This window comes from Prionailurus viverrinus, chromosome F2 (assembly GCF_022837055.1).
Source record: "Prionailurus viverrinus isolate Anna chromosome F2, UM_Priviv_1.0, whole genome shotgun sequence".
NCBI classification, from domain to species: Eukaryota; Metazoa; Chordata; class Mammalia; order Carnivora; family Felidae; genus Prionailurus; species Prionailurus viverrinus.
The window spans coordinates 82,956,820-82,968,327 of record NC_062578.1 but is presented as its reverse complement, the minus strand read 5'-3'; the positions used below and the strand labels follow the sequence as shown (position 1 = coordinate 82,968,327).

The window sequence follows — 11,508 nt, the reverse complement described above, 5'->3', positions numbered from 1 at the left end:
CATAGAGGCAGAGGTGGAACAGTGACTATCGGAGGCTAGGGTTGGGGGGTACATGGGAGTTATTATTTAATAGATGCGGAATTGCATTGAGGGATGATCAAAAAGTGGAGACGAATGGTGGCGACAGCTGTGTGACATCGTGAAGGTTCTCAAAGCCACTGAACCGTATGCTTTACAATGGTTAAAATGGGAAATTTTGTTTTACATATTTTAGCACAATATAAAAATTTTTATTTTTTTATTTATTTTTAAAAATAATTTTTTAAAGTTTTATCCACGTAAGTAATATCCATACCCAATGTGGGGCTCAAATTCATGACCCTAACATCAAGAGTCACATGCTCTTCTCACTGAGTCAGGCAGGAAGTCCTAATATTTTTTTAAAAGAATCAAATAGAGGCGCGCCTGGGTGGCTCAGTCGTTGAACGTCCAACTTCAGCTCAGATCAGGATCTCGCGATCTCGCGGTCCGTGAGTTTGAGCCCCGCGTCGGGCTCTGGGCTGATGGCTCAGAGCCTGGAGCCTGCTTCCGATTCTGTGTCTCCCTCTCTCTCTGCTCTTCCCCCGTTCATGCCCTGTCTCTCTCTCTGTCTCAAAAATAAGTAAACGTTAAAAAAAAAAATTAAAAAAAAAAGAATCAAATAGAGGGACGCCTGGGTGGCTCAGTCGGTTAAGTGTCGGACTTTGGCTTAAGTCATGATCTCACAGCCTATGAGTTCGAGCCCTGCATTGGGCTCTGTGTTGACAGCTCGGAACCTGGAGCCTGCTTCAGATTCTGGGTCTCCCCCTCTCTCTGGCCCTTCCTCTCTCACGCTGTCTCTATCTCTCTCAAAAATAAAGAAACATTAAAAAAAAATTCACTCTAGGGATTCGAAATCAAATTTGAGCAAGCCGAAAAAAGAATCATTGAATTTGAAGATATATCAATTGAGATTATCTAGTCTTAGAAAGAAAAATAAATTAAGAAATGAACAGCATCTCAGAGACCTGACGTACCCAAAGTAGAATGATGTAATCAAAAGAAAACAAGTCAACCAAGAATTCTATATCCAGCAAAATCATTCTTAAAAAATGAAGAAAAGCTTAAAACATTCTTAATAATAATAAACCAAAGAGGGGAGAGTTTGTTGTTAGTGGATCTGACCTACAGGGAATACTAAAGCAAGTCCTTTGGGCTGAAATAAAAAGACACTAGACAATAATTCAGATTCGCATGAAGAAATTCAGAACACCAGTACAGCTATGTGCAAAGATAAATACAAAAGACAGCATATGAGTAGTTTTTGTTTACAACTGCTTTTTTTCCTCCCTGACTTATCGGACAGCTGCAGAAGCAATGTAAATCTAAGTTGATGCTCACAAAACATATGGAAATTGTCTTATAACATCTTATAATGATATAAGTGTCACTCAATCCAGAAGACACGATATTTATAAACATATATGCACCCAACGACAAAGCCTCAAAATACATGAAGCAAAAACTGACAAAACCTTTAAAGGGAGAAACTTACAATTTAACAATAATAGTTGGAGCTCTCGCCTTTTTCCCACCGTCGTGGTGTGTGCGGTTGACTGTTCCTCGCCATGTTTTCTCACAAGACTTTCAGGATTAAGCGATTCCCGGCCAAGAAACAAAAGCAGAATGGGCCCATTGCCCGGTGGATTTGGATGAAAACTGGCAATTAAATCAGGCAGAACTCCAAGAGGGGGCATTGGAAAAGAACCAAGCTGGGTCTCTAAGGGATCACACATGAGACGGCACACACACTTATGCTGCATGAACGTCACATGTTCCTGTCCGATGGCTCTGTAACATCCCTACTACCTGAATAACAGACATGTTTTACCAGGGAAATGATTTCCTCTGTTGCTAAGCTTCTGCTCCAGTGAGTTGGTTCAGTAATAAATATGTGAGACCTTTCGGTTGGAAAAAAAAAAAAACACAATAATAGTTGGAAGCTTTAATACCCAACTTTCATAATGGATAGAACAATTAGATAGAAGATCAGCAAAGAAAGAGAAGACATGAAAACCACTACAGGCCAACTAGACCTAACAGGCATAATAGAACTTTCCACCCGACAACAAAAGGATACGCAATCTTCTCAAGTGTACGTGAAACATTCTCCAGGACAGACCGTATGTTAGGCCATAAAATAGGTCTCAGTAAATTTAAAAGGATTGAAATCATGCAAAGAATATTCTCTGACCAAAATAGAATGAAATTACAAATCATCAGAAAGAAAGAAATTTGGAAAATTCACACTTCTGTGGAAATTAAACAACACACTCCTAAATTACTAATGGTCAAAGAGGAAATTCCAAGGGAAATTAGAAAGTACTTTGAAAAGACTAAAAACAAAAACACAACGTACCAAAACTTATGGGATACAGCAAAAGCAGTGCTCAGAGAAATTGATATCTTTCAACACCTACACTGAAGATAACAAACACCTCAAATTAATAGACTAATCTTTCACCTTAAGAAGGTAGAGAAGAGTAAACTAAACTCAAAGCAGGCAGGAGGATGGGAATAGTAAAGATTAGAACAGAAACAGAGAATAGAAAAACAGTAGGAAAAAAAAATCAATGAAACCAAAAGTTGGTTCTTTAAAAAGATATAAACAGGTGCGCCTGTGTGGGTCAGTCAGTTGAGAGTCCGACCTTAGCCCAGGTCATGACCTTATGGTTGGTGAGTTCGAGCCCCACATCAGGCTCACTGCTGTCAGCCTGTCAGCACAGAGCCCACTTCAGATCCTCTGTCCCCCTCTCTCTGAGCCTCTCCTGCTTTCACTCTCTCAAAAATAAATAAACATTAAATGAAAAGATAAATAAAATAGAAAAGCTTTAGCTAGACAGACCAAGAAGAAAAGAGAAGACTGAAATCACTAAAATCATGTATGAAAAAGGGGACATTACTACTGACCTTACAGAAATAAAAATGATTATAAGGGAATACTATGAACAACCGTATGCCAACAAATTAGATGATCTGGATGAAATGAAATAATTCCTAGAAAGATATAAACTAGCTCAAGAAGAAATAGAAATTTTGTTTTAAAATTTTTAAAAAATGTTTTAATTTATTTTTGAGAGAGAAAGAGAGAGCATGAGCAGGGGAGGGACAGAGAGAGAGGGAGACACAGAATCGGAAGCAGGCTCCAGACTCTGACCTGTCAGCAGCACACAGCCCGACGCGGGGCTCGAACCCGCTGACCATGAGATCATGACCTGAGCCGAAGTCGGGTGCTTGACCGACTGAGCCCCCCAGGTGGCCCAGAAATAGAAAATTTCTACTCTTACAGTGGACCTGAAACAGGTAAAGAGAGATAGCAATCTAAAAATCTTCCCTCATTAAAAGCCCAGATGACTTTACTACCAAAGTCCACCAGAAGTTTAATGAAGAATCAACATCAGTTTGTCATAAGCTTTCAAAAAGGGAAGACTCACTAACTCATTCTAAGAGGCCAGCATTACCATGATAACAAAACCAGACAAAGACATCACAAGAAAACTACAGACCAATATCCCTTATGAACATGGGTGCAAAAATTCTCCACAAAATACTAGCAACCCAAACCCACCAGCATTTAAAAAGGATTATTCCCAGTACCAACTGGAAAATATCCCAGGATTGCAAGTTGCGTTCAACAAATGAAAGTTAATCAATGTAACACGCCATATTAAATAAATAAAGGGAGGAAACCACATGATCATCAACAGATAGAATAAGAGCATTTGACAAAACATAGCATCTATCCATGACCAAAACACTTAACAAAGCAGAAAGAGTAGGGAAGTTTCTCCAGCCGATAAAGGGCATCTAGGAAAAACCCACAGGTAACATCATACTTGATGGTGGAGGGAGGACAGCTTTCCTTCCAAGATCAGGAGCCAGACAAGGGCACCAACTTTCACCTCTCCTGTTCAACCTGTGCAGGAGATGCCAGCCAGGCAATTAGGCGAGAAAATAATCCAAAGTCATCCTGATTGGGAAGGAAGAAGTAAAGGTATTTCTCTTTGTAGATGACATGATCTTAAATATAGAAAACACTAGAAAGCACGCCAGAAAAATGGTAGCTGTAATAAGCGAGTTTGGCGAGACTTGAGATGTGAGATCGACATACAAAACTCGGCTGTGTTTCCTACTACAAGGAACAATCCAAAATGAAACTGAGAAAAATCCCATTAAGAGCATTAAAAACAATAAAATATTTAGTAATAAGTTTAACCAAAGAAGTGATTGTGTACTGAAAACTATAAAGTATTGTTGAAAGAAATTAGAAAAGATCTAAATAAATGGAAAGTCATCTTGTGTTCACGGATCAGAGATTTCCCATCATTAGATGGCACCGATCCCCAAGTTCATCTGCAGAGTCAATGCAATCTCCAACACTTCCAGCTGTGCTTTTCAGCAAAAATGGACAGGCTAGGGCGCCTGGGTGGCTCGGTTGGTTGGGCATCTGATTCTTGATTTCGGCTCCAGACATGGTCTCCGGTTCATGGGTTTGAGCCCCACACTGGGCTCTGTGCTGACGGTGGGCGGGGGGGGGGGGGGGCTGCTTGGGATTCTCTCTCTCCCTCTGCCCCTCCCCCACGTGTGCTCACTCCCTATCTCTCTTTATTAAATAAATAAACATTTAAAAACAACGGATAAGCTAATCCTAAAATTCCTGTGAAGCTGTAGGAGACTCAGAATGGCCAAACAATCTTCAAAAACGACAAAATTGGAGGACTCACATTTCTCGATTTAAAAGTTTACTACAAATTCCATACCACAGTTTACCACAAAGATTCAATAACCTGCTACAAATCAACAGTGTGATCCTGGCCTAAGGACAGACATATTGGTTACTGGAAAATAATCAAGACTTGAGAGAGTAATCTTTTAACAAATGGTGCCGGGACAACTGGACGTCCGCATGCAAAAGAACAAAGCTAGACATCTGCTTCACATCACATACAAAAATGGGCTCAAAATGGACCAAAATGTAAGAGCCAAACTATTAATCTCTTAGAAGAAACAGAGACATACATTTTTGTTACCTGGAATTAACAGTGGTTTCTTACAAGGGCGCCTGGGTGGCTCCGTCGGTTCAACGCCCAGCTTAGATTTTAGCTCAGGTCACGATTTCATGGCTTGTGAGTTCAAGCCCCACATCAGGCTCCGCACTGGCAGGCTCCGCACTTGGGATTCTCTCTCTCCCCCCTCCCCCGCCCTCTCTCTCTCTGTGTCCCTCCCCAGCTCATGCCCCCCCCAAACAAATAAATAAAAATTAAAAATTAAAAAAGAATGGTTTCTTACAAAGACACCAACTGCATAAGCAACCATAGAAAAAAGACATTCGATTTCATCAAAATGAAAACTTCCTGTGCCTTGAAGGACACCATCTAGAAAGCAAAAAGATAACCCACATAATGGGAGAAAATATTTGGAAATCGCCTGTCTGATAAGAGTCTTGTATTTAGAATCCATGAAGAACACTTACGACTTGACAAAAAAAGATTTTTAAGGCAAAGGATTTGAGTGGACATTTTTCCAAAGGAGACACACAAATGCCTAAGAAGCACGGCAAAGACATCAATGTCATCAGTCGTTAGGGAAATGCAAATCAAAACCACAGTGCGATGCCACTTTACGAGGACAGCCGTAACTTAAAACGAACAGAGGGTAGCAAGTGAGCAAGCGCTAGAGAGGATGTGGAGACGCGGGAACCCTCGTACGCTGCTGGTGGGAATGCGAAATGGTGCGGCCACTTGGGGAAACAGTCTGACGATAGGACCCAGGAGTCCCACTCCTAGGAATCGAGGAGTAATCTTAAGAGGATTGAAAACATACGTCCCTACAAAAACTCACTAACGTTCATGGCTGCTTTATTCGTAACACCTAAAAAGGGCGAACAATCCGTCCACCAAGTGACGACGGGACAAAGAAAATGTCGTGGATCCACACAACGGAATATTAGTCAGCCTTAAAAAGGAAGGGGTGCTGACACCTGCTACCGCGGGGATGGACCTTCGCGACGTGATGGGAGGGTGAAAGAAGTCAGACGCAAACCATATATTGTCCGAGCCCATTCCCAGGAAGCGCCCCGGGGGAGGCCAGTCCACAGAGACAGAAAATAGGCGACAGTCCCTGCTAAAGTGTATGGGGTTTCTTTAGGAATGACGGAATGTTGTGGAATTGGCTGGTCCTGATGGTCGCTGAACCTTGGGATATGCTAAAAAAAAAACCAATAAAAAACAACTGTACGCTTTTAAAGGGGTGACTTTCGTGACAGTGAATTCTACCTTGAGAGAGACAGCAAGATGCCCAGACAAGCACGGGCTGGTTTGCGAGCAAGATAAAGGGAAAGGAAGCCAGTGCCTGCTTTCAGGGACTTAGAAAGTTGCAAGAGACAACTGCTTCTCGGCCGTGGACAGGAGCACCTCGGGTGACAGAAGCCTATTGTACACCTCAGCCTTAAGTCAAGGGTTAAGTCAGGGGAGCACAGTGCACCCACACTTGATCCCTGATGGGTTAGGCGAGCACCTGGTAAATCTTCTCGGGTAACAAAATGGCTCCAGATAAAGACACTAAAGGTATCAAGGCTTCGGAGATCTGAGGGCGTGTGAGATCATGACTGGAGCTGAAATCAAGAGCCGGATGCTTGTGGCGCCTGGGTGGCTCAGTCAGTGAAGCATCCAACTTTGGCTCGGGTCATGGTCTCAGGGTACATGAGTTCAAGCCCCACATCAGGCTCTGCACTGACAGCTTGGAGCCTGCTTGAGATTCTCTCTCTCCCTCTCTCTCTGTCCCTCCCCAACTTGTGTGCTCTCTCTCTCTCTCTCTCTCAAAGTCAATAAATATACTTAAAAATAAAAGAGTCAGATGCTTAACCGACTGAGCTACCCCAGCACCCCTGACAGTCTCTCTTATTTTCCAATTTTGATACATATCTCTAGGAATGTGTCCATCATATCTAGGTATTCAAATGGCTTGATTTTTTTTTTTTAATTTTTTTTTCAACGTTTATTTATTTTTGGGACAGAGAGAGAGACAGAGCATGAACGGGGGAGGGGCAGAGAGAGAGGGAGACACAGAATCGGAAACAGGCTCCAGGCTCCGAGCCATCAGCCCAGAGCCCGACGCGGGGCTCGAACTCACGGACCGCAAGATCGTGACCTGGCTGAAGTCGGACGCCCAACCGACTGCGCCACCCAGGCGCCCCTCAAATGGCTTGATTTTTAAAGAAATCTTGTTTAAATCTTTAGTTATTGACTGTTTGGGATGTTCTAAGACTTCTTTGTGGCCTGATATTTGGGCAGAAACGTTCCCTACGGACTCAAAAAGCAGGCGTGCTCTGTCTACAGGACGTATCTGTCTGACGAGTCGTATTTAGTTGTTTCGCTGAGGCTCCAGTATGTGCCTTCAGTTTTCGTCTTTCTGAACAAGCAGTTCCTTCGAGACGTGTGCCGTTGGTGGGTGCCCCTGCGTTTCTTACAGATCCCGAGGGGCTGCTGGACGCCCCCTGTTCTGCTGCTCCGTTTATCAGCACACACAGCAGCCCCGTTCCTTTCCAGAAGGCCCTGCCTGGGTCACAGATCAGGACAGCTTTCTTTGGCTCAAACGGCTTTTCAAGGTTGGTCCTTGCAGACCACACGTTGGATCTCGTTGGTGCTTTTTCTCAAGTCCAATCCAAGAATCCCTTAATGGTGAGTCTAACGCACTCCGCGTCGTGTACCTGCTGGCACATTCGGATTGATTTCTGCCATCTTATTACATCTGTTCTATTTACTTCTCTGCTTCCTATTGAATAAATCTAATGTCACTGATTTCTAAAAGAAATATATCGGGGGCGCCTGGGCGGCTCAGTCGGTTGAGCATCTGACTCTTGATTTCGGCCCAGGTCATGATCCCAGGGTCAGGGATCTGGGCTGAACGTGGAGCCTGTTTGGGATTCTCTCTCTCCCTCCGCCCTTCTCCCCTGCCCGCTCTCTCTCTCTCTCTAATATAAAGTAAAATAAATTGTATTAAAACAAAGATTCACACTCCTGTTCATTTCCCTTGTCTGTGGGTGCGTGTCCTCCCACGGGGCAGGGCGGCTGGCCTCCTCCCGGCCCCGTGTTCACCTTCAAGGGCAACATCACGGAGCCTTGTCTCTGGCTTCTTCTGGCCGTGCTCTTATCTTCAGTCCATCGTCCCCGTCCATTGGTTTCTTTCCTTCTTTCCTTCTTCCTGTCAGCTCCAAATGCTCTCTCCATGGGAGGACTGGGCCATCTGAGAATGTCGTCATTGTGACCACAGTTGAGTGGCTGGATAGATTTGGGCAAATCTAAGGCCCAAAGACCCCCCCCCCCCCAGCCCCGCTTCGTGCGTGACAACAACACACTGTTGTCTGGCATCCAGCGTCCCTCATGAGCCTGGCGGACACGGAGGCCTCGTCTTCCTCTCCCAGTGGCTGTAGAAGCTTCCTCTTGTCTTGGATACCGTTGAGTCCCACCGTTGCGTGTCGGGCCCACTTCTCCTCGTCTCTTCTGTGATCCTGTCCTTCCCCCCTGACTCTGCAAGCTGAGCTCCATCTTCCTCCCAACACTGTCGGGTCCGTTCATCCCGCCTTCCGGAGTCCCCCGTCCACTGCACTGGCGTTTCCTTTTGCATTTGTGTCTCCTTTCCCTGCCCAGCTGCCTGCACCACGGCTTTGGGCCAGTCCCCGGGCTCACCCGTGCGTCCCCACACCCCCCGCGTCCCCAGGGCTCCTCACGCGGGCGCCTGGAGTCCACGGTCCCCTCCCTGCGCCAGGAGCTCCTCCGGTTCTGCGGGAGGGGGCACGGCCCCTGCGGACAGGGCTTGCTGACACAGGTGAGCAGCCCGACCCGTGGGACGCGCGTGTGACGGAGACGGAAGGTGGTTTAGGGCTGGAAGCGCGCACAGGCTGTCCCCCGCGCAGATCTGCGGGTGGCGGGGAGTGTGTAACTGAGGTTGGTCACGCCATGCCCCCTCCCCCTCCCGCTCTCTGGCTGCTGTGTGGGTGGTGGGACCCCAGCGGCCAGAGGAAAGAGGGACTCGGGCCTCAGGGCCCACCAGGGTCCCCAGGGTTGTCCCCTCAACCACAAACCCCCAGAACTAAAATAAATGGGCAACCCTTAGGGCCCCCCTGATTTGCATCAGAACCACAGACTGGCAGGAGCAGCCCCACCGCGGCCCCGTCCCTGCGGAAGGTGCCCGAGGACGCCCCCTCAGTCCTTTGCCACCCCCACCCCCCAGAGGGGCTGTAACGGGGAGTGCCCGGGCCTCGGGCCAGAGTTGGGCACCGGTCCCACTCACACTCGTCGCCGGGCAGAGCCGAGGTCCCGATGCACCTCCACCCTGATCCCTTATCTGTGAATGTAGGAGGAAGGTCTTAGCAGGGGTGCAAGTGGACAGAGGCTCTCGAGGTGACCCCGTCCTGGATTATCCAGGTGGGCCTTAAATCCAACGACAGGTGTCACTGTGAGAGACACACAGAGGTAAAAAGAGGCCACGTGGAGACCAAGGCAGAGACTGAGGGATGCAGCCACAAGCCAGGGACACCGGGGCCCCAGAAGCTGGAGGGGGCGGGCAGCGTCCCCCCACCCCGGAGCGGTCCGGGGGACCGCGGCCCTGACACCTGGGTCCAGAGTCTGGTCCCCAGATGGTGGGAGGGTGACTTCTGCTCTTTGTGGTCATCGTGACGGCAGCCTCGGGAAACGAGGCGAAAAGCCGCATTCTGTGACTGTCCTGTCCCGCTTTGCATGCAGGGCCTGCAGCCTGGAGATGGTCCCACGACGTGCCGCCCAGCGTCCCCTCCTTCCCACAGCCGCTCGCCGCCTGGTGCTGGGGAGGGGCAGTGGCTCCTGAACTGGCCTCTGATGACGTCTGCACCCTCTCTAACCTCCACCCTCGCCAGCCCGACAGTGCAGAGAGACCCTCAATCAAGTCTCTGCTTAAGAGCGCAGAGGTGGGTGCAGGGACACCCCCAGGATCATCCGGGACCGCAGCTGAGTGCACCTGTGACTTTGGTCAACCTGCTGTGTCTCCGCTCGGGGGGTTATTCCATTCTGCATCTTGGGAGACACAAAGCTGGGACGGGGGGGAGGAGGGGTCTCATTCAGCCCTGGACTCTTTCTTCTTCCTGCCTAGCGTGTGGGTACAAGAGCCCCGCCCCGTGAGGACTGACGCCAGGGCGAGGCGAGGTGGGTGAGACACACGGACAGCACCAGCCTCACAGGACTCCGAGGAGCGAGTGCCAGCCAGCCTCACGTGCCCTCATCTTAGAGGGCAAACTCATCTTAGAGCAGAGGATAAACACCACGGTAACTCGCACACAAACCTGGGAGGCGCGAGCTTGGTGAATTTCTTCGGAGGCCATCGCCATTCTCTGGGGGTCCCTCAGACCGACCCCTCGGAGCAGGCTGTGCAGGCTGTCCCGGCTCTGCCTTAGGACACAGCCGCTTGGACGGCGCCTGCTGTCCCTGCAAGGAGAGACCTGCGTGCAGCCTCCGGTGCCCTTGGCAAGGCAGGTCCCAGCAGACGAGTCCTCTTCGTGACTGGCCCCGTCCGAGGACCCGCCCCGTCCGGGGACCCGCCCCGTCCGAGGACCCGCCCCCTCCGAGGACCCGCCCCCTCCGAGGACCCGCCCCCTCCGAGGACCCGCCCCTCCGAGGACCCGCCCCCTCCGAGGACCCGCCCCCTCCGAGGACCCGCCCCCTCCGAGGACCCGCCCCCTCCGAGGACCCGCCCCCTCCGAGGACCCGCCCCCTCCGAGGACCCGCCCCCTCCGAGGACCCGCCCCCTCCGAGGACCCGACCAAGGCTGCTCCCGAGTCCTGGTAGGGAGGAGCCGCGTGGCCGGGGGAAGCTGGGAACAGGTGTGCCATCTGCATGTCATAGGTGATGATGGCCGGGACGGAGGCCCTGAAAGGCTGTGGCCACTGGGAGAGGCCCATCTGAGCCTGGTAGGGACCACAAATGAGGCCGGCACAGCACAGACCCCAGAGCAAGCAGCCCCCGTCTGACAGCATAGGGAGGGGACGCCCCCCACGCAGGGGCCTGGGTCCCAGAGCCAGCAGCTTGTAGAGTCCCAGCAGGGTGCCTAGGAGGCAGGGACCACCTTGGCGGGGTGGGAGCACCCCCAGTGCAGGACCCACTCACACCCGAGCGTGGCCAGGCGCCCCAGCCCATCCCCCGTGCAATCCACAGTGCTGCTCAAGTTCATTCCAAAAGTCACGTGGGTGTGGGTGCTGCCTCAGCCTCCCGGGTCTGACGCGGCTCTGAGCGCTCAGGGTGAGGTCCCAGGGACGTTGGGGATGGCATACGGGCACCTGGCTTCGGAAGAACCTTCCTGGCTCAGGGGGTGCTCATCAGCAGTGTTGACAGGCTGCTTAGGGCGAAAAGCCTCAGGGAAGGGCTGGCCTCCCCTGGGGACGTTTGTCAATGTTGTGATCATCCGCCCACAGGGTCTAGTGACTTTCTCAGCCTGAGTCCACGCCTCCGGCCAGGGAGGGGC

The 11,508-nt window shown here is 49.7% G+C and overlaps 1 pseudogene; it reads left to right on the top strand.

Moving 5' to 3' along the window:
- The first annotated feature begins 1,586 nt into the window (after positions 1-1,586).
- On the top strand, positions 1,587-1,742 carry LOC125156682 (60S ribosomal protein L39-like; annotated as a pseudogene).
- Positions 1,743-11,508: the final 9,766 nt, after the last annotated feature.